Source organism: Triticum aestivum, chromosome 5A (genome assembly GCF_018294505.1).
Source record: "Triticum aestivum cultivar Chinese Spring chromosome 5A, IWGSC CS RefSeq v2.1, whole genome shotgun sequence".
Lineage (NCBI taxonomy): Eukaryota > Viridiplantae > Streptophyta > Magnoliopsida > Poales > Poaceae > Triticum > Triticum aestivum.
In genome coordinates this window covers 634,514,584-634,534,308 of record NC_057806.1, presented here as the reverse complement: position 1 = coordinate 634,534,308, position 19,725 = coordinate 634,514,584, and positions in this window count along the sequence as shown.

Below are 19,725 nucleotides of genomic sequence, written 5' to 3'. Positions count from 1 at the left end.
AATATGTGGCATATGTGTCAAATTCAGATAAAAACCCATCTGATATGAGGGCCGACGCGGGCGGATATTCTGTTTTACAGTTCCGCTATGCGGTGTCTGCTCTGCCGGCACCCGCACCAGCCCGCAAAATCGTTTTTCCGCGAACTGTAAACGAGTTTTGCGGGTCGGATATACGGGGTCTGCTAGAGATGCTCTAATCCATACACACACTGTCGCAGAGCTAATCACATATCCTAAAGGGCAGTTTGGTCCTTTCAAGTACCTAGAACGGAAACGAAGAAGAAAATCAAGAAAAGAGAAAATAAGCACACAAGCTGGGTGGCAATATTTCGAAGTCAATCTTGATTTTGCAAAATCAGATATTGTGGATGACAAGTCCACCACCCTCGATCTCCATCGCCACACAACTTATCATCCCCAAATTGCATAGGACAATACTATTGGGTGTGTTAACATGTTGAACCTCTATAGGAATCTCTATGTGTGGCACCCTTGAACACCACTTTAAAGCATGGGAGGTGGGCCGAAGCACTCGTGTAGCAGTCTAGGACACATGTGGGTTGGAGAAAAAAAGCAGGAGACACTTCATATTGTGTAACACGTGATACTAGAGCCTAGATGCCCGGATACAAATCTTAGTGGACTCACTGGTGGTCGGTCATAGTTGGTGGATTGAAACACTTGCCTTTCTTTTAGATTTGGAATGTTGGTGTTAGCAGGGACATAATGCTTGATGTTCGACTGATAGATTTGTTGGGTTTAGTGCTACTTTGGTTGTGGGATGGAGGACATCATAACTTGCAAGGGCGAAAATGGCCCGTCCTATCATCCTATCATGCTAATCCATCCAAATGAGGGCTCATAACCTATTAAAATGTGGCCATCAACAATAATCATCACAACTCGGTGAAATGAGAAAGGAAATCGTAGTTGCCGAATCATCCGCTCTTGGATCCGAAGGAGCCAAATTGCTCGTCGAACAGACGAGGGAGGTTCCAAAATATTTCCCTGTGCCTTCTAATCCTAGGCAACCCATCCACATACGTGATCTCTTCTCTTTGGATGTACACATAGATGACCTATAGTGGTTATCACTAGAGAAAGTGGGATAAAAAGAAGCTTGAGAAGCTAGGATCTAGGCGTTAATGCTAGCGCTACTGATGTGAACAAGCTCTGCCCGATTCACCATATTTATCATATTGTATGGTCATGAAGCTATCAGATTCTCCAATTTCAACACACACATTGCTCTTTTCTGGTTAGCTTTTATTCTGAACTCTACATCCACCTATGGCTCAAGAAGTCATGTGTCATTAATTATATGAGATTAGCACCACCTGGTTAGGAAAACTGTGCACACTTCATAATAATAAAGAGATCATGCACATGGCATGGATAACCATGGTCGACTCAAAATCTTAGCCCACCCGGCGTGACCAAATCCTCTTTTACCTAACTTTTGTATTATATCGCCAGTCCTTCCGCACCTAACCAAATTTTGTTGTGTCATAGACTCGCATGCATTTCATAAGGTTGCATATGTCTTGAATGCTGACTCTATTTTTATTAAATTAGGAGATTCATTGAATCTTGAGACAAAGAGCGAGCGAGACAGAGAGAGAGGACCTCAATGCTATAGAGAGATCATCTGTATGTGTTCTTTATATATCTTTCTCAACCGACCTTTGATCGTAATAAAATTCTTTGATAATGCAAGCTTGAGAAAGTGATTATTTTGCAGTCAGTTGATATATTTTTTCTTTCTCGACGATCACTTTTCCCTCCTTCACCCGACCTACATCTAATGGAACCACACCCTCTTCCTCCTCTGATGCGGCCATGATTGAGGTTGATGATGTAGCAAAGTATGTGGTACCAGCTAGGCGTCGGGTGAATGACACCGGCGCAACTGACACAATGCAGATCATACCAGCAAAGAAAGTGAAGCCCACATTCAGGACTCCATGCCAATTTTTGACAGTGGGGAAAATTCAACTGAAACTGAATTGAACTGAATTTCAACATACAAGTATTGTGTGTCCTTTTTATTTCTAGGTTCAGAACTAGTAGATGCGTGCCATCTACTGTAAAGTGTTTTATCTAGTACTAGTACGTGCATGTGCTAGTTACAAAAGTCAAAGTAGTAGTAGTACAAGCTACGGTCAGCTTGAGAGTCCAATTAGTAATAAGAGTCCTAGTCGTACAAGTCTAGCCGAGTCAAGTGCCTGCGCGCACTATTTATAGGGCCGAACCGGCCGTGTATCAGGGGAGTTAGTTTTACGTAAGATAAACCAGAAACTCGCTATGTTCCTGTGGCCAAGTTCTGCTTGTTTTTTTGGAGAATCCATCTAGGGTTCGTGTTTGCTTGGCGTGGAGGATTGGAGCCTGTGACTTCTAATCTGCTACGTGAGTCCAAAGGGCTCGTCCATGTGATTCCGGTGTCTCGAAGGGTTTGCATGTTGTTTAATTAGATTTGCATCTAGTAAGTCTAGTTCTGGAGTAGTCTGGATCGTTGTTACGCCGGTTTACAGATTGATTTGCTGCCGCTTATTCGGATAGGGGAACGATTGAAGATTAAGGAGAAATACTGATTGCAGCTGAATTGTGCCGTGAAAGATCAGGAAAAGTTATTCGCGCTGTAGTTTTTCTGTCGAAGGGCGCATCAAGTGGTATTCAGAGCAAGGTTGATCACGGTACAATTATTTTCTTGCTATTTGATTGAACTGTTTGAAAGATGGTGAACTCGCAGCATGACAAATCTGATCATGAGGAGGTCGATGAGCTTCCAGAGGGTTTGGAGATAAGTGATGATTTGCGTATCCATCTGATGGCGATCAAGGGAGCCAACAAGAAGCTTGGGACAAGTGTTGAGGAATTGTCTGCAAATATTGTAGGCGTCGAGGACAGGTTGAACGAATGTTTGACCGCCAGCGATCGACAGCGCACTGATAGTCTACAGGTGGTGACTGAGAGTCTTAATCGGCTCACCGCAGCAGTTCAGCGCCTTCAGGTGAGAGATGTGGCACCCTGACAGTCCCACTCACCTCGACAACGTCGTGACCGCGACAACGATGATGATGGTGATTTTTCTGAGGATTCTGATGCCCGTGGAGGCTTACCTCACCGACCACGGCATGATGCTGAGGCTCACCGCCATGCTGGGCGGCGCCGTGACTATGGCGGCAATGGTGCCCACGACGATGATGGTTTGGGTCGAATCAAGATAACCATACCTGAATTCTCTGGATGTTGTGCTGACCCGGAGAAATATTTGGAGTGGGAGATGCGCGTAAATCAGATTTTTGACAGTCACAACTACTCCGAAGAGAAAAAGGTTCGTGTTGCATCTATGGAATTTACAGAGTATGCTCTTGTATGGTGGGATAATAAGAACCGTACTCACGAGCGACCAGCGACATGGGCTGACATGAAGCGAATTATAAGGGAACGTTTTGTGCCTGCTTACTACACTCGCCAGCTTCATAGTAGACTGCGTCGTCTAGTGCAAGGTACAAAATCAGTTGCTGGATACTACAAGGAGATGCAAGTTTTGATGATCCATACAACTGTGCGTGAGTCTGCGGAGGCGACCATGGTACGTTTCTTTGAGGGGTTAGAAGAAAAGATTCGTGACCGTGTTGATTTAATGCAATATAATGATATTCATGAGTTGCTTCATCAAGCGGAGCGTGCTGAACATTGGGTATTGGAGAAGCAAGCTTGAGAGACTCGTCCAACTTACAACAGTGGGCGACATGGTTCTTCTCCTATTGATGATGGGTTTAGTGCTAAACCGACTCTTTCTTATAAGTCGGGAAGCATTGAACAGAGCAAAATGGCGGCTGCGCCTAAGGAGGTTTCTCAGGTTTCATCTAGTGCGACGTCATCTCATCATCGCAATATTATTTGCCACAAGTGTGGAGGGCGTGGACACATGAAGCATGAATGTTCCAATCAACGAAGGGTTCTGCTAGTTGATGCGGAATATATTTCAGAATCTGAAGATGAGACACCTAAGTTAGAGGATGGAATTGAAAGAGGTCATGGTGATACCATATTATGTTATCCTCAAGATGATCCTGATATGGAGAGTTTGCTAGCACATAAGGTCCAGCGAGATGACAAGACCATTGTTGAACAAGGACAACGACGGAGTATTTTTCAAACTGCATGTACCATCAAGGGAGAAGTTTGCAAACTGGTAATTGATGGTGGCAGTGCTAGCAACATGATTAGGAAGGATGTGGTGGAGTCTCTTGTGTTGCCAACATGGGAGCACCCAAGGCCATACTATATGAAGTGGATAAATGATGTTGGTAAAGTGAAGGTAACTCACAGGGTGAAGGTTCCTTTTTCTGTTGATGGCTATGTTGATAAGGTGGAATGCGACGTTATGCCACTACATGTTTGTCACCTTATTTTGGGGCGTCCGTGGCAGCATGATGTTAACGCTTTTCATCATGGACGAACAAATAGGTACACTTTTATGCACAGGGGTGTGTTTCATGCTATGCTTCCCAAAGATACAAAGGATATAAGGTGTACTGTTGAAGTGTTTAAGAAAAAATCTGCAAGGTATAGGTCGAAACCGAGGACAGTTTCCTATGAAGGGAGGGAGGATGATGCGGCCATGATTGAGGTTGATGATGTAGCAAAGTATGTGGTACCAGCTAGGCGTCGGGTGAATGACACCGGCGCAACTGACACAATGCAGATCATACCAGCAAAGAAAGTGAAGCCCACATTCAGGACTCCATGCCAATTTTTGACAGTGGGGAAAATTCAACTGAAACTTAATTGAACTGAATTTCAACATACAAGTATTGTGTGTCCTTTTTATTTCTAGGTTCAGTACTAGTAGATGCGTGCCATCTACTGTCAAGTGTTTTATCTAGAACTAGTACGTGCATGTGCTAGTTACAAAAGTCAAAGTAGTAGTAGTACAAGCTACGGTCAGCTTGAGAGTCCAATTAGTAATAAGAGTCCTATTCATACAAGTCTAGCCGAGTCAAGTGCCTGCGCGCACTATTTATAGGGCCGAACCGGCCGTGTATCAGGGGAGTTAGTTTTACGTAAGATAAACCAGAAACTCGCTATGTTCCTGTGGCCAAGTTCTGCTTGTTTTTTTTGGAGAATCCATCTAGGGTTCGTGTTTGCTTGGCGTGGAGGATTGGAGCCTGTGACTTCTAATCTGCTACGTGAGTCCAAAGGGCTCATCCATGTGATTCCGGCGTCTCGCAGGGTTTGCATGTTGTTTAATTAGATTTGCATCTAGTAAGTCTAGTTCTGGAGTAGTCTGGATCGTTGTTACGCCGGTTTGCAGATTGATTTGCTGCCGCTTATTCGGATAGGGGAACGATTGAAGATTAAGGAGAAATACTGATTGCAACTGAATTGTGCCGCGAAAGATCAGGAAAAGTTATTCGCACTGTAGTTTTTCTGTTGAAAGACGCATCAAGTGGTATTCAGAGCAAGGTTGATCACGGTACAATTTTTTTCTTGCTATTTGATTCAACTGTTTGAAAGATGATGAACTCGCAGCATGACAAATCTGATCATGAGGAGGTCGATGAACTTCCAGAGGGTTTGGAGATAAGTGATGATTTGCGTATCCATCTGATGGCGATCAAGGGAGCCAACAAGAAGCTTGGGACAAGGGTTGAGGAATTGTCTGCAAATATTGTAGGCGTCGAGGACAGGTTGAACGAACGTTTGACTGCCAGCGACCGACAACACACTGATAGTCTACAGGTGGTGACTGAGAGTCTTAATCGGCTCACCGCAGCAGTTCAGCGCCTTCAGGCGAGAGATGTGGCACCCTGACAGTCCCGCTCACCTCGACAACGTCGTGACCGCGACAACGATGATGATGGTGATTTTTCTGAGGATTCTGATACCCGTGGAGGCTTACCTCACCGACCACGGCATGATGCTGAGGCTCACCACCATGCTGGGCGGCGCCGTGACTATGGCGGCAATGGTGCCTACGACGATGATGGTTTGGGTCGAATCAAGATAACCATACCTGAATTCTCTGGACGTTGTGCTGACCCGGAGAAATATTTGGAGTGGGAGATGTGCGTAAATCAGATTTTTGACAGTCACAACTACTCCGAAGAGAAAAAGGTTCGTGTTGCATCTATGGAATTTACAAAGTATGCTCTTGTATGGTGGGATAATAAGAACCGTACTCACGAGCGACCAGCGACATGGGCTGACATGAAGCGAATTATGAGGGAACATTTTGTGCCTGCTTACTACACTCGCCAGCTTCATAGTAGACTGCGTCGTCTAGTGCAAGGTACAAAATCAGTTGATGAATACTACAAGGAGATGCAAGTTTTGATGATCCGTACAGCTGTGCGTGAGTCTGTGGAGGCAACCATGGTACGTTTCTTTGAGGGGTTAGAAGAAAAGATTTGTGATCGTGTTGATTTAATGCAATATAATGATATTCATGAGTTGCTTCATCAAGCGGAGCATGCTGAACATTGGGTATTGGAGAAGCAAGCTTCAGAGACTCGTCCAACTTACAACAATGCGCGATGTGGTTCTTCTTCTATTGATGGTGGGTTTAGTGCTAAACCGACTCCTTCTTATAAGTCGGGAAGCATTGAACAGAGCAAAGTGGCGGCTGCGCCTAAGGAGGTTTCTCAGGTTTCATCTAGTGCGACGTCATCTCATCATCGCAATATTATTTGCCACAAGTGTGGAGGGCGTGGACACATGAAGCATGAATGTTCCAATCAACGAAGGGTTCTGCTAGTTGATGCGGAATATATTTCAGAATCTGAAGATGAGACACCTAAGTTAAAGGATGGAATTGAAAGAGGTCATGGTGATACCATATTATGTTATCCTCAAGATGATCCTGATATGGAGAGTTTGCTAGCACATAAGGTCCAGCGAGATGATAAGACCATTATTGAACAAGGACAACGACGGAGTATTTTTCAAACTGCATGTACCATCAAGGGAGAAGTTTGCAAACTGATAATTGATGGTGGCAGTGCTAGCAACATGATTAGGAAGGATGTGGTGGAGTCTCTTGTGTTGCCAACATGGGAGCACCCAAGGCCATACTATATGAAGTGGATAAATGATGTTGGTAAAGTGAAGGTAACTCACAGGGTGAAGGTTCCTTTTTCTGTTGATGGCTATGTTGATAAGGTGGAATGCGACGTTATGCCACTACATGTTTGTCACCTTATTTTGGGGCGTCCGTGGCAGCATGATGTTAACGCTCTTCATCATGGACGAACAAATAGGTACACTTTTATGCACAGGGGTGTGTTTCATGCTATGCTTACCCAAGATGCAAAGGATATAAGGTGTACTGTTGAAGTGTTTAAGAAAAAATCTGCAAGGTATAGGTCGAAACCGAGGACAGTTTCCTATGAAAGGAGGGAGGATGATGCGGCCATGATTGAGGTTGATGATGTAGCAAAGTATGTGGTACCAGCTAGGCGTCGGGTGAATGACACCGGCACAACTGACACAATGCAGATCATACCAGCAAAGAAAGTGAAGCCCACATTCAGGACTCCATGCCAATTTTTGACAGTGGGGAAAATTCAACTGAAACTGAATTGAACTGAATTTTAACATACAAGTATTGTGTGTCCTTTTTATTTCTAGGTTCAGTACTAGTAGATGCGTGCCATCTACTGTCAAGTGTTTTATCTAGTACTAGTACGTGCATGTGCTAGTTACAAAAGTCAAAGTAGTAGTAGTACAAGCTACGGTCAGCTTGAGAGTCCAATTAGTAATAAGAGTCCTATTCGTACAAGTCTAGCCGAGTCAAGTGCCTGCGCGCACTATTTATAGGGCCGAACCGGCCGTGTATCAGGGGAGTTAGTTTTACATAAGATAAACCAGAAACTCGCTATGTTTTTGTGGCCAAGTTCTGCTTGTTTTTTTGGAGAATCTATCTAGGATTCGTGTTTGCTTGGCGTGGAGGATTGGAGCCTGTGACTTCTAATCTGCTACGTGAGTCCAAAGGGCTCGTCCATGTGATTCCGGCGTCTCGCAGGGTTTGCATGTTGTTTAATTAGATTTGCATCTAGTAAGTCTAGTTCTGGAGTAGTCTGGATCGTTGTTACGCCGGTTTACAGATTGATTTGCTGCCGCTTATTCGGATAGGGGAACGATTGAAGATTAAGGAGAAATACTGATTGCAACTGAATTGTGCCGTGAAAGATCAGGAAAAGTTATTCGCACTGTAGTTTTTTTGTCGAAGGGCGCATCATCCTCACTCGCCCCTGTAGCTTGGAATCATTATGCAAGCTGTAGCCGGGACTTGCAAAGTTTCTAACTTTTTTGATTGAGAACCCCATCATTCTATGTGGTGATCTTCTACAAAGGCCTATCAATGATCATTTTAAATTTTGGTTTGAAATCTGCATCATTTAGCACTGACACAACCACAATTGGTGCACTAATATCGTAATATGTATCAAAAAACTATTAAATGCTAGTAATACGTTGGCTGCTGCCGCACAACACCATAATGCATATACCTTGTCACATAACTAACAAAGTTAGATGTAGCCACTTTTCTTAGATAAATGGGCTTGTTCCATGAATATTTTCTGAAATTCCTAAACTAATCTAAAAAGTCCATGAATAAATGGTAAAAGCTGGTGCAACTGTTTAGTACCATACCACTGGTGGAGGATGTGTGACACCTCTTTAAATAGTGGGTTCCCCGCTACACTAAGTGATCAACATGAGGGGAGAAATAGAGCATGACACGCATGCGCTCGCCTCGCTTGACCCGGTCACAGGGCATGTGCAGGCGACATGCGTGGGATGGGCGATAGAGCTAGTAATCTTATGTGTGTTTGAAATTTTCAGTATGCTTGAATGGATAATATGTATAACTGAGGCTAAATTACTAGTGGTGGAACACTGGAACTTGTATAGGTTTTGTTAAAATCTCCCAAACTCTTAGTTATGAGTTATGAGATATGGAAAGCATTATGCAAGCCCGTAGCTCGGAGTTGCAAAGTTTCTAACCTTTTTGCACGAGAACCCCGTCATTCGATGTTGTGAACTTATATAGAGGGAAATGCTATTAATGGTCATTTTAAATTTTGATTTGACATCTGCATTATTAAGTACTAACACGGCGACAATTCTATCCTAGTATATGTATCAAAATACCATCAAATACCGGCAACATTACCTCAATATTCAAGCTCTGAATATGTTGGACACTACTGCATAACACCATAATGCATACACACATTGTCGTAGAACCAACAAACTTAGATGCAACCGCTTCTCCCTCAGCCCAGGTGACCCTCCTTTGGTGGAAATAACAACCACATAACGAAAGGGGCAGTTTGGTCCTTTCAGGGAAGTAGGAAGGAAAAACGAAAAGGAAGTCAAGAGAAGAGAAAATGGCAAGCCCACAAGACGGTTGGCAATTTTCTAGAGCCAATCTTGATTTTGCGGAGTCGGATTTTGTGGATGACAAATATCCAAATTTCTTGACTCTATATTCCTCGTGAGACCGTTCGATCCATCCAATCAGAAGAGGAACACCCTCGACCACCACCACCATGAAGCTTCCCAACTCCCTGAACTGCATAGGATAATTCTATTGCGAGGATTAACACCTAGATCATCTGTATGAGTTCTGTATATGTGGCACCCTCGAACACAATTTCAAACCATGCAAGTGTACAACCTGAAAGTGTTAGTACCACCTCATTTTCCGTGCAAGAATAATTCGAGGATATGTACACGCTAAAGTGGAGTTGGCGATGGAGCCCAATTTGGATTCTGGATGATATATATCAACTGTATTGGAGACATTCCCACTAGCCAGCAAATTCCTTGTGATGTATAATATAATTATGCATTTGAGTTTGTCTCCACACCGGTTATTAAAGGAGAGGTTAGAACACAAATTATAGTCTTATACAAAGTTTAGGGTTGTTCCTCCTATTAGACTATTCCTTTGTGGGGAGAGGGACGGAGACCTCCTATAAGGGTATGTTGCTCTCTGGTTGGGTAACCAAAACACTTGTGTAGCGGGGCCAGACGCACGTGGGTCAGAGACAATGGCATGATGTATTTCAGATTGCGTAATAAGTGGTACTAGAGCCTGCATGTGTGGATACAAATCTAAGTGGACTGACTGGTGGCTGTTCATGGTTGGTGGGTTGAAACACTTGTGCTTTTTAATTTGGAATTCTCGTGTTTATGGGCCCATAGTGATTGATGCCAAAGGGAGAGATTTGTTAGGTTTAATCATGTTTTGGTTGTGGAAAGGAGGAGATCATAGCTTATAAAGGTGAAAGTGTCCCATCCTACTAGGCTAATATTTTTAGTGGAGATGGCCCAAACAATGGCCCATAACCTATTATAATGTCATTTTGTTCTCTAGGTTGCCTTGGTAGAGAGAGATAGAGAGAGAGAGAGGATAACACAATGAATAATATGTGAAAGGTCGTGGATGTCGCCTAGAGAGGGGGGGGTGAATAGGCGCTTTAAAATAATTACGGTTTAGGCTTGAACAAATGCGGAATAAACCTAGTGATTAATTTGACAAGCACAAAACCTAAAAAAACTAGGCTCACCTATGTGCACCAACAACTTATGCTAAGCAAGATAAGCAACTATGTGATAGCAAGATATATGACCAAGAACACTATGGCTATCACAAAGTAAAGTGCATAAGTAAAGGGCTCGGGTAAGAGATAACCGAGGCACGCGGAGATGACGATGTATCCCGAAGTTCACACCCTTGCGGATGCTAATCTCTGTTTGGAGCGGTGTGGAGGCACAATGCTCCCCAAGAAGCCACTAGGGCCACAGTAATCTCCTCACGCCCTCGCATAATGCAAGATGCCATGATTCCACTAAGGGACCCTTGAGGGCGGTCACTGAGGGAGTCCTGGACTAAGGGGTCCTCGAGCGTCTGGCCTGTTATCCGTGGGCCGGACTGATGGGCTGTGAAGACACGAAGACTGAAGACTATACCCGTGTCCGGATTGGACTCTACTTGGCCTGGAAGGCAAGCTAGGCGACTGATTATGAAGATTCCCTCTTATGTAACCAACCTCATGTAACCCTAGATCTCTCCGGTGTCTATATAAACCGGAGAGCATAGTCCGGATAAGACATATTCATTACCATATACTCATAGGCTAGACTTCTAGGGTTTAGCCATTACGATCTCGTGGTAGATCAACTCTTGTAATACTCATATTCATCAAGATCAATCAAGCAGGAAGTAGGGTATTACCTCCATAGTGAGGGCCCGAACCTGGGTAAACATCGTGTCCCCCGTTACCATCGATCCTAGACGCACAGTTCGGGACCCCCTACACGAGATCCGCCGGCTTTGACACCGACATTGGTGCTTTCATTGAGAGTTCCACGCCATCGATGAAAGGTTTGATGCCCCCTTCAATCTTCAGTTATGACGTGGCCCAGGGAGAAATCTTCCTCCCCAAACAGATCTTTGTATTCGGCGGCTTCGTACTGCGGGCCAACTCGCTCGATCATCTGGAGCAGATCGATAGCTACGCCCCTGGCCATCAGCTCAGATTCGGAAGCCTGAACTACGTCGCGGACATCCATGGAGACTTGATCTTCGATGGATTCGAGACCGCGGCAACCACTCCCCTTCGCCCCAATGAACATGGCTTAAACCTGTCATCGGGCCGCATCCAGAAGATAGCTCCTGTAACCACTCTGGCCTTAGATTCGGAGCATACCAAGTCGTCCGAAGATGGGAAACTCAACCCCATTGCAAGGGCTACCAATTCGGTGGCATTGGAGCCGCATGCAGATTCCACTTCGTATGATACTTGCATCAACGGAACCCCGGACTTGTTTCCGGCATCGAGTTCCAAACCCTGCGAGCTCGCGGATACCGAACTCGATCGGCTATCGATCTCCAAGTTCAGCGCCGTGGATATCTTCCGACACTCGCCCATGGGCGATGATACGTCCATTTTGCATCATGCTTTTATATCAATATTTATTGCATTATGGGCTGTTATTACACATTATGTCACAATACTTATGCCTATTCTCTCTTATTTTACAAGGTTTACATAAAGAGGGAGAATGCCTGCAGCTAGGATTCTGGGCTGGAAAAGGAGCAAATATTAGAGACCTATTCTGCACTGCTCCAAAAGTCCTGAAACTTCACGGATGATGTTTTCCAAATATATAAAAAATATTGAGTGCAAGAACCTCACCAGGGGGCCACACCCTTCCCACAAGGGTGGGGGCGCGCCCTACCCCCTGGGCGCGCCCCCCTACCTCGTGGGCCCCCTGGTGGCCCACCGGTGGCCATCTTCTGCTATATGGAGTCTTTCGATGGGAAAAAAATCATAAGCCATCTTCTCGGACGAAACTCCGCCGCCACGAGGCGGAACCTTGGCGGAATCAATCTAGGGCTCTGGCGGAGCTGTTCTGCCGGGGAAACTTCCCTCCCGGAGGGGGAAATCATCGCCATCGTCATCACCAACGCTCCTCTCATCGGGAGAGGGCAATCTCCATCAACATCTTCATCAGCACCATCTCATCTCAAAATCCTAGTTCATCTCTTGTATCCAATTCTTGTCTCCAAGTCCGGGATTGGTGCTAGTAGGTTGCTAGCAGTGTTAATTACTCCTTGTAGTTGATGCTAGTTGGTTTAATTGGTGGAAGATCATATGTTCAGATCCTATATGCATATTAATACCCCTCTGATTATGAACATGTTTATGCTTTGTGAGTAGTTACTTTTGTTCCTGAGGACATGGGAGAAGTCTTGCTATTAGTAGTCATGTGAATTTGGTATTCGTTCGATATTTTGATGAGATGTGTGTTGTCTCTCCTCTAGTGGTGTTATGTGAACATCGACTACATGACACTTCACCATTATTTGGGCCTAGAGGAAGGCATTGGGAAGTAATAAGTAGATGATGGGTTGCTAGAGTGACAGAAGCTTAAACCCTAGTTTATGCGTTGCTTCGTAAGGGGCTGACTTGGATCCATATGTTTCATGCTATGGTTAGGTTTACCTTAATACTTTTGTTGTATTTGTGGATTCTTGCAATAAAGGTTAATCATAAGTGGGATGCTTGTCCAAGTAAGGGCAGCACCCAAGCACCGGTCCACCCACATACCAAATTATCAAAGTACTGAACGCGAATCATATGAACGTGATGAAAACTAGCTTGACGATATTCCCATGTGTCCTCGGGAGTGCTTTACATCTTATAAGAGTTTGTCCAGGCTTGTCCTTTGCTACAAAAAGGATTGGGCCACCTTACTGCACCTTATTTACTTTTGTTACCTGTTGCTCGTTACAAATTATCTTATCACAAAACTATCTATTACCACTTATTTCAGTACTTGCAGAGAATACCTTGTTGGAAACCGCTTATCATTTCCTTCTGCTCCTCGTTGGGTTCGACACTCTTACTTATTGAAAGGACTACGATAGATCCCCTATACTTGTGCGTCATCAAGACTCTTTTCTGGCGCCGTTTCCGGGGAGTGAAGCGCCTTTGGTAGGTGGAATTTGGTAGGGAAAAATTTATATAGTGTGCTGAAATTTACTGTCACTTGTTACTATGGAAAGTAATTCTCTGAGGGGCTTGTTCGGGGTATCTTCACCCCGACCAGTAGAGCAAAGAGTTGCTCCTCAACCTACTGAACCTACTGCAAATGAAAATGAAAATGCTTGCTTTGAAGTTCCTTCGAGTATGATAGAAAAACTGCTAGCTACTCCTTTTCTAGGAGATGGAACAAAACATCCTGATGAACATATGATATATGTGGATCAAGTTTGTGGATTATTTAAGCTTGCAGGTGTACCCAGAGATGTTGTTAAGAAGAAGGTCTTTCCCTTATCTTTGAGGGGAGACGCATCGACATTGTATAGGCTATCTGATGATATGAGGTCTTGGAATTACAAACGATTGAAATTGGAATTTCATCAGAAGTTTTATCCTATGCATCTTATTCATCGTGATCGCAATTATATATATAATTTTTGGCCTCGCGAAGGAGAAAGCATCGCTCAAGCTTGGGGAAGGCTTAAGTCAATGTTATATTCATGCCCCAATTATGAGCTCTCAAGAGAAATGATTATCCAAAAAATTTATGCTCGGCTTTCTGGTAACAATCGCACCATGCTTGATACTTCTTGTGTTGGCTCTTTTATGATGAAGACTATTGAATTCAAATGGAATTTATTGGAAAGTATTAAACGCAACTCTGAAGATTGGGACCTCAACAATGGTAAGGAGTCAGGTATGACACCTAGTTTTGAGTGTGTAAAATCTTTTATGGATACCGATATTTTTCATAAATTTAGCACTAAATATGGACTTGACTCTGAGATAGTAGCTTCTTTCTGTGAATCTTTTGCTACTTATGTTGATCTCCCCAAGGAGAAGTGGTTTAAATATCATCCTCCCATAGAAGTAAAAGTAGCTGCACCTATTAAAGTTAAAGAAAAGACTATCACTTATAATGATCCTATTGTTCCTACTTCTTATGTTGAGAAACCCCCTTTCCCTGTGAGGATAAAGGATCATGCTAAAGCTTCAACTGTGGTTCGTAAAAGCAATATTAAAACATATACACCTCCTGAGCAAGTTAAAGTTGAACCTAATATTGCTATTGTTAAAGATCTCTTGTCTAATAATATTGATGGGCATGTTATTTACTTCTGTAATGAAACAGCTAGAATTGCTAAACCCCGTGATAAAGATAAACCTAGACCTGTGGTAGGCATGCCTGTTATTTCTGTTAAAATAGGAGATCATTGTTATCATGGCTTATGTGATATGGGTGCTAGTGCTAGCGCAATACCTCATTCCTTATACAAAGAAATTATGCATGATATTGCACCTGCTGAGATAGAAGATATTGATGTCACAATTAAACTTGCCAATAGAGATACTATTTCACCAATGGGAATTGCTAGAGATGTTGAAGTCTTGTGTGGGAAAGCTAAATATCCTGTTGATTTTTTTGTTCTCGGTTCCCCACAAGATAGATTGCAAAAGAGATGTTGTTACTGTCGGTTTAGATGATATGACTCATGAATTTAATTTTTCTAAATTTATTAGACAACACCGTGAAGAAGAATTACCTAGTAAGGATGAAATTATGGGTCTTGCTTCTATTGCCGTACCTCCTAGTGATCCTTTAGAACAATATTTGCTAGACCATGAAAATGATATGTTTATGAATGAAAGAACGGAATTAGATGAAGTATTCTTTAAACAGGAACCTATGCTGAAAAACAATTTACCTGTTGAAATCCTAGGGGATCCTCCTCCACCCAAGGGTGATCCCATGTTTGAGCTTAAACAGTTACCTGATACTCTTAAATATGCTTATCTTGATGAGAAAAAAGATATATCATGTTATTATTATTGCTAACCTTTCAGAACATGAAGAAGAGAGATTATTGAAAACTCTGAAGAAGCACCGTGCTGCTATTGGGTCTACTCTTGATGATCTTAAGGGCATTAGTCCCACTCTATGTCAACATAAAATTAATTTGGAAGAAGATGCTAAACCAGTTCATGATCATCAACGCCGGCTGAATCCTAAAATGAAAGAAGTGGTAAGAAAGGAGATACTAAAGCTCCTTGAGGCAGGTATAATTTATCACGTTGCTGATAGTCAGTGGGTAAGCCCTGTCCATTGTGTCCCTAAGAAGGGAGGTATTACTGTTGTTCCTAATGATAAAGATGAATTGATTCCTCAAAGAATTATTACAGGTTATAGGATGGTAATTGATTTCCGCAAATTAAATAAGGCCACTAAAAAGATCATTACCCCTTACCTTTTATCGATCAAATGCTAGAAAGATTATCTAAACATACACATTTTTGCTTTCTAGATGGTTATTCTGGTTTCTCTCAAATACCTGTGTCAGCCAAAGATCAATCAAAGACTACTTTTACATGCCCTTTTGGTACTTTTGCTTATAGACGTATGCCTTTTGGTTTATGTAATGCACCTGCTACCTTTCAAAGATGCATGATGGCTATATTCTCTGACTTTTGTGAAAAGATTTGTGAGGTTTTCATGGACGATTTTTCCGTCTATGGATCTTCTTTTGATGATTGCTTGAGCAACCTTGATTGAGTTTTGCAGAGATGTGAAGAAAATAATCTTGTCTTGAATTGGGAAAAGTGTCACTTTATGATTAATGAAGGTATAGTGTTAGGGCATAAATTTTCTGAGAGAGGTATTGAAGTTGATGAAGCCAAGGTTGATGCTATTGAAAAGATGCCATGTCCCAAGGACATCAAAGGTATAAGAAGTTTCCTTGGTCATGCCGGTTTTTATAGGAGGTTCATTAAGGACTTCTCAAAAATCTCTCGGCCTCTGACTAATTTATTACAAAAAGATATACCATTTGTCTTTGATGATGATTGTGTAGAAGCATTTGAAATAGTTAAGAAAGCATTGATCTCGGAACCTATTGTTCAGCCACCTGATTAGAATTTACCCTTTGAAATTATGTGTAATGCTAGTGATTATGATGTAGGTGCTATTCTAGGACAAAGAGTTGATAAAAAATTAAATGTTATTCAATATGCTAGTAAAACCCTAGACAACGCTCAAAGAAATTATGCTACTACTGAAAAAGAATTCTTAGCAGTTGTATTTGCTTGTGATAAGTTTAGACCTTATATTGTTGATTCTAAAGTAACTATTCACACTGATCATGCTGCTATTAAATATCTTATGGAAAAGAAAGATGCTAAACCTAGACTTATTAGATGGGTTCTCTTGCTACAAAAATTTGATTTGCATATTGTTGATAGAAAAGGAGCTGAGAACCCCGTTGCAGATAACTTGTCTAGGTTAGAAAATGCGCTTGATGACCCACTACCTTTTGATGATAGCTTTCCCAATGAGCAATTAAATGTCATAAATGCTTCTCATACTGCTCCATGGTATGCTGATTATGCTAATTACATTGTTGCTAAGTTTATACCACCTAGTTTCACATACCAGCAAAAGAAAAAGTTCTTCTATGATTTGAGGCATTACTTTTGGGATGACCCACATCTTTATAAAGAAGGAGTAGATGGTGTTATTAGACGTTGTGTACCTGAGCATGAACAGGCACAGATCCTACGCAAGTGTCACTCCGAAGCTTATGGAGGACACCATGCTGGAGATAGGACTGCACATAAGGTACTACAATCTGGTTTTTATTGGCCTACTCTCTTCAAGGATGCCCGTAAGTTTGTCTTATCTTGTGATGAATGTCAAAGAATTGGTAATATTAGTAGACGTCAAGAAATGCCTATGAATTATTCACTTGTTATTGAACCATTTGATGTTTGGGGCTTTGACTATATGGGACCTTTTCCTTCCTCTAATGGTTATACACATATTTTAGTTGATGTTGATTACGTTACTAAGTGGGTAGAAGCTATTCCAACTAGTAGTGCTGATCACAACACTTCTATTAAAATGCTTAAAGAAGTTATTTTTCCAAGATTTGGAGTCCCTAGATATTTAATGACTGATGGTGGTTCACATTTTATTCATGGTGCTTTCCGTAAAATGCTTGCTAAATATGATGTTAATCATAGAATTGCATCTCCTTATCACCCTCAGTCTAGTGGTCAAGTAGAGTTGAGTAATAAAGAGCTCAAATTAATTTTGCAAAAGACTGTTAATAGGTCTAGAAAGAATTGGTTCAAGAAACTTGATGATGCATTATGGGCCTATAGAACTGCATATAAAAATCCTATGGGTATGTCTCCGTATAAAATGGTCTATGGAAAAGCATGTCACTTACCTCTCGAACTAGAACACAAGGCTTATTGGGCTATTAAAGAACTTAATTATGATTTTAAACTTGCCGGTGAGAAGAGGTTATTTGATATTAGCTCACTTGATGAATGGAGAACCCAAGCCTACGAAAATGCCAAGTTTTTTAAAGAAAAAGTTAAAAGATGGCATGAAAAGGATACAAAAGCGTGAGTTTAATGTAGGTGATTATGTATTGCTATACAACTCTCGTTTAAGATTTTTTGCAGGAAAACTTCTCTCTAAATGGGAAGGTCCTTACATTATCGAGGAGGTCTACCGTTCCGGTGCCATAAAAATTAACAACTTCGAAGGCACAAATCCGAAGGTGGTAAACGGTCAAAGAATCAAACACTATATCTCAGGTAAGCCCATAAATGTTGAAACCAATGTTATTGAAACCGTAACCCCGGAGGAATTCATAAGGGACACTTTTCGGAACGTTTCAGACTCCGAAAAGGAATAGGTATGTGGTACAGTAAGTAAACCGACTCCAAAACAGTTTTTAAGGTAATATTTCTCCGTTTTGAATATTTAGAAAAATAGAAAAATAAGTAGCAGTCCGGGAAGGACACGAGGGCTCCACGAGGGTGGAGGGCACGCCCTACCCTACTGGGCGCCCCCCTACCTCATGGGCACCTCGTGTGGTCTCCGGACTCCGTTTTCATACACGACACGTATTTTGGTCGGTAAAAATTCATTATATAATCTCCCAAAGGTTTTGACTCCCGTATCACGCAATTATCTCCTGTTTGTGTTTCGAGCTGTTGCTGCTGCAGATTCGAGCAGGATGTCTTTGCAAGAGTCAGTCGGGGAGAGCCGGGTATCTTATCCGGCACCGAGATCAACGACAAACGATCATGTTGACCCCTTTGGGCCAGCAACAGAGGAAGAGATGGAGGCTGGTTTGAAGAGGATAGATGCCATGGAAGAGGATCAAGAAGTCACTTCCCGCCTCCAAGCTGGATTCATAATGGGAGAACTGCAGAGCTTAGGTATTCCAAACTCGGTTATCCCTTCCAATGTTAGATTTCTTTCTTATGAGAATATGAAAAAGAGTGTCACTGGTTCTCCCGCAGCTATGCAGCACCCTTGGGTGCAGGGAGCTTTGGCTGTTACAGGAAAACTCCGAAAGGAAATAATGGACCTCAAGCAGCAAGTAAACAAGCTTGAGGAGGAGAACCGTATCCTGAGGGGCATCATCGCCAAGAATATCACATCACCATCCCCGAAAAGAGAGACATAATCACATGGGTATGGGCACTCCACTTGGCAACTGCCAAGCTTGGGGGAGTGCCCCGGTATCGTGTCATCATCACCTTTATATTTATCGTTTTCCTTAGTTCGATCCTTTTGATAATATCTTGATCTAGTAGAATAAAAGTTCTTAGTATGATTTAGTTGTGAGTTTTGCTTTATTATCCTTCTATGTAATCGAGTCCATGAGCTATATAATAAAGATTAGTGTTGAGTCAAGGGCTTGATTATTTTGCCATGATCCTAAGTGAATAAAAGAAAAGAGAAAGAAATAAAAATAAACAAAGAGATCATGTGAGTCTTATGGAGAGTAATGAGCTCACATAGAAAGAGTATGATGAATAAAAGTTATTGAGGGTTGACAAACACAGTTTTGGTCATCGTTGCAATTAATAGGAAGTAATAAAGAAAGAGAGGTCTTCACATATAAATATACTATCTTGGACATCTTTTATGATTGTGAGCACTCATTAAAATATGACATGCTAAAGAGTTGACATTGGACAAGGAAGACAACATAATGGGTTATGTTTTCTTACATCTGAGATAAATTATATTGTCTTGGATCTTCCAACATGATGAGCTTGCCTTTCCCCCTCATGATAGACAAATTCATTGCACCAAGTAGAGATACTAGTTGTGCTTCCAAATACCCTTAAA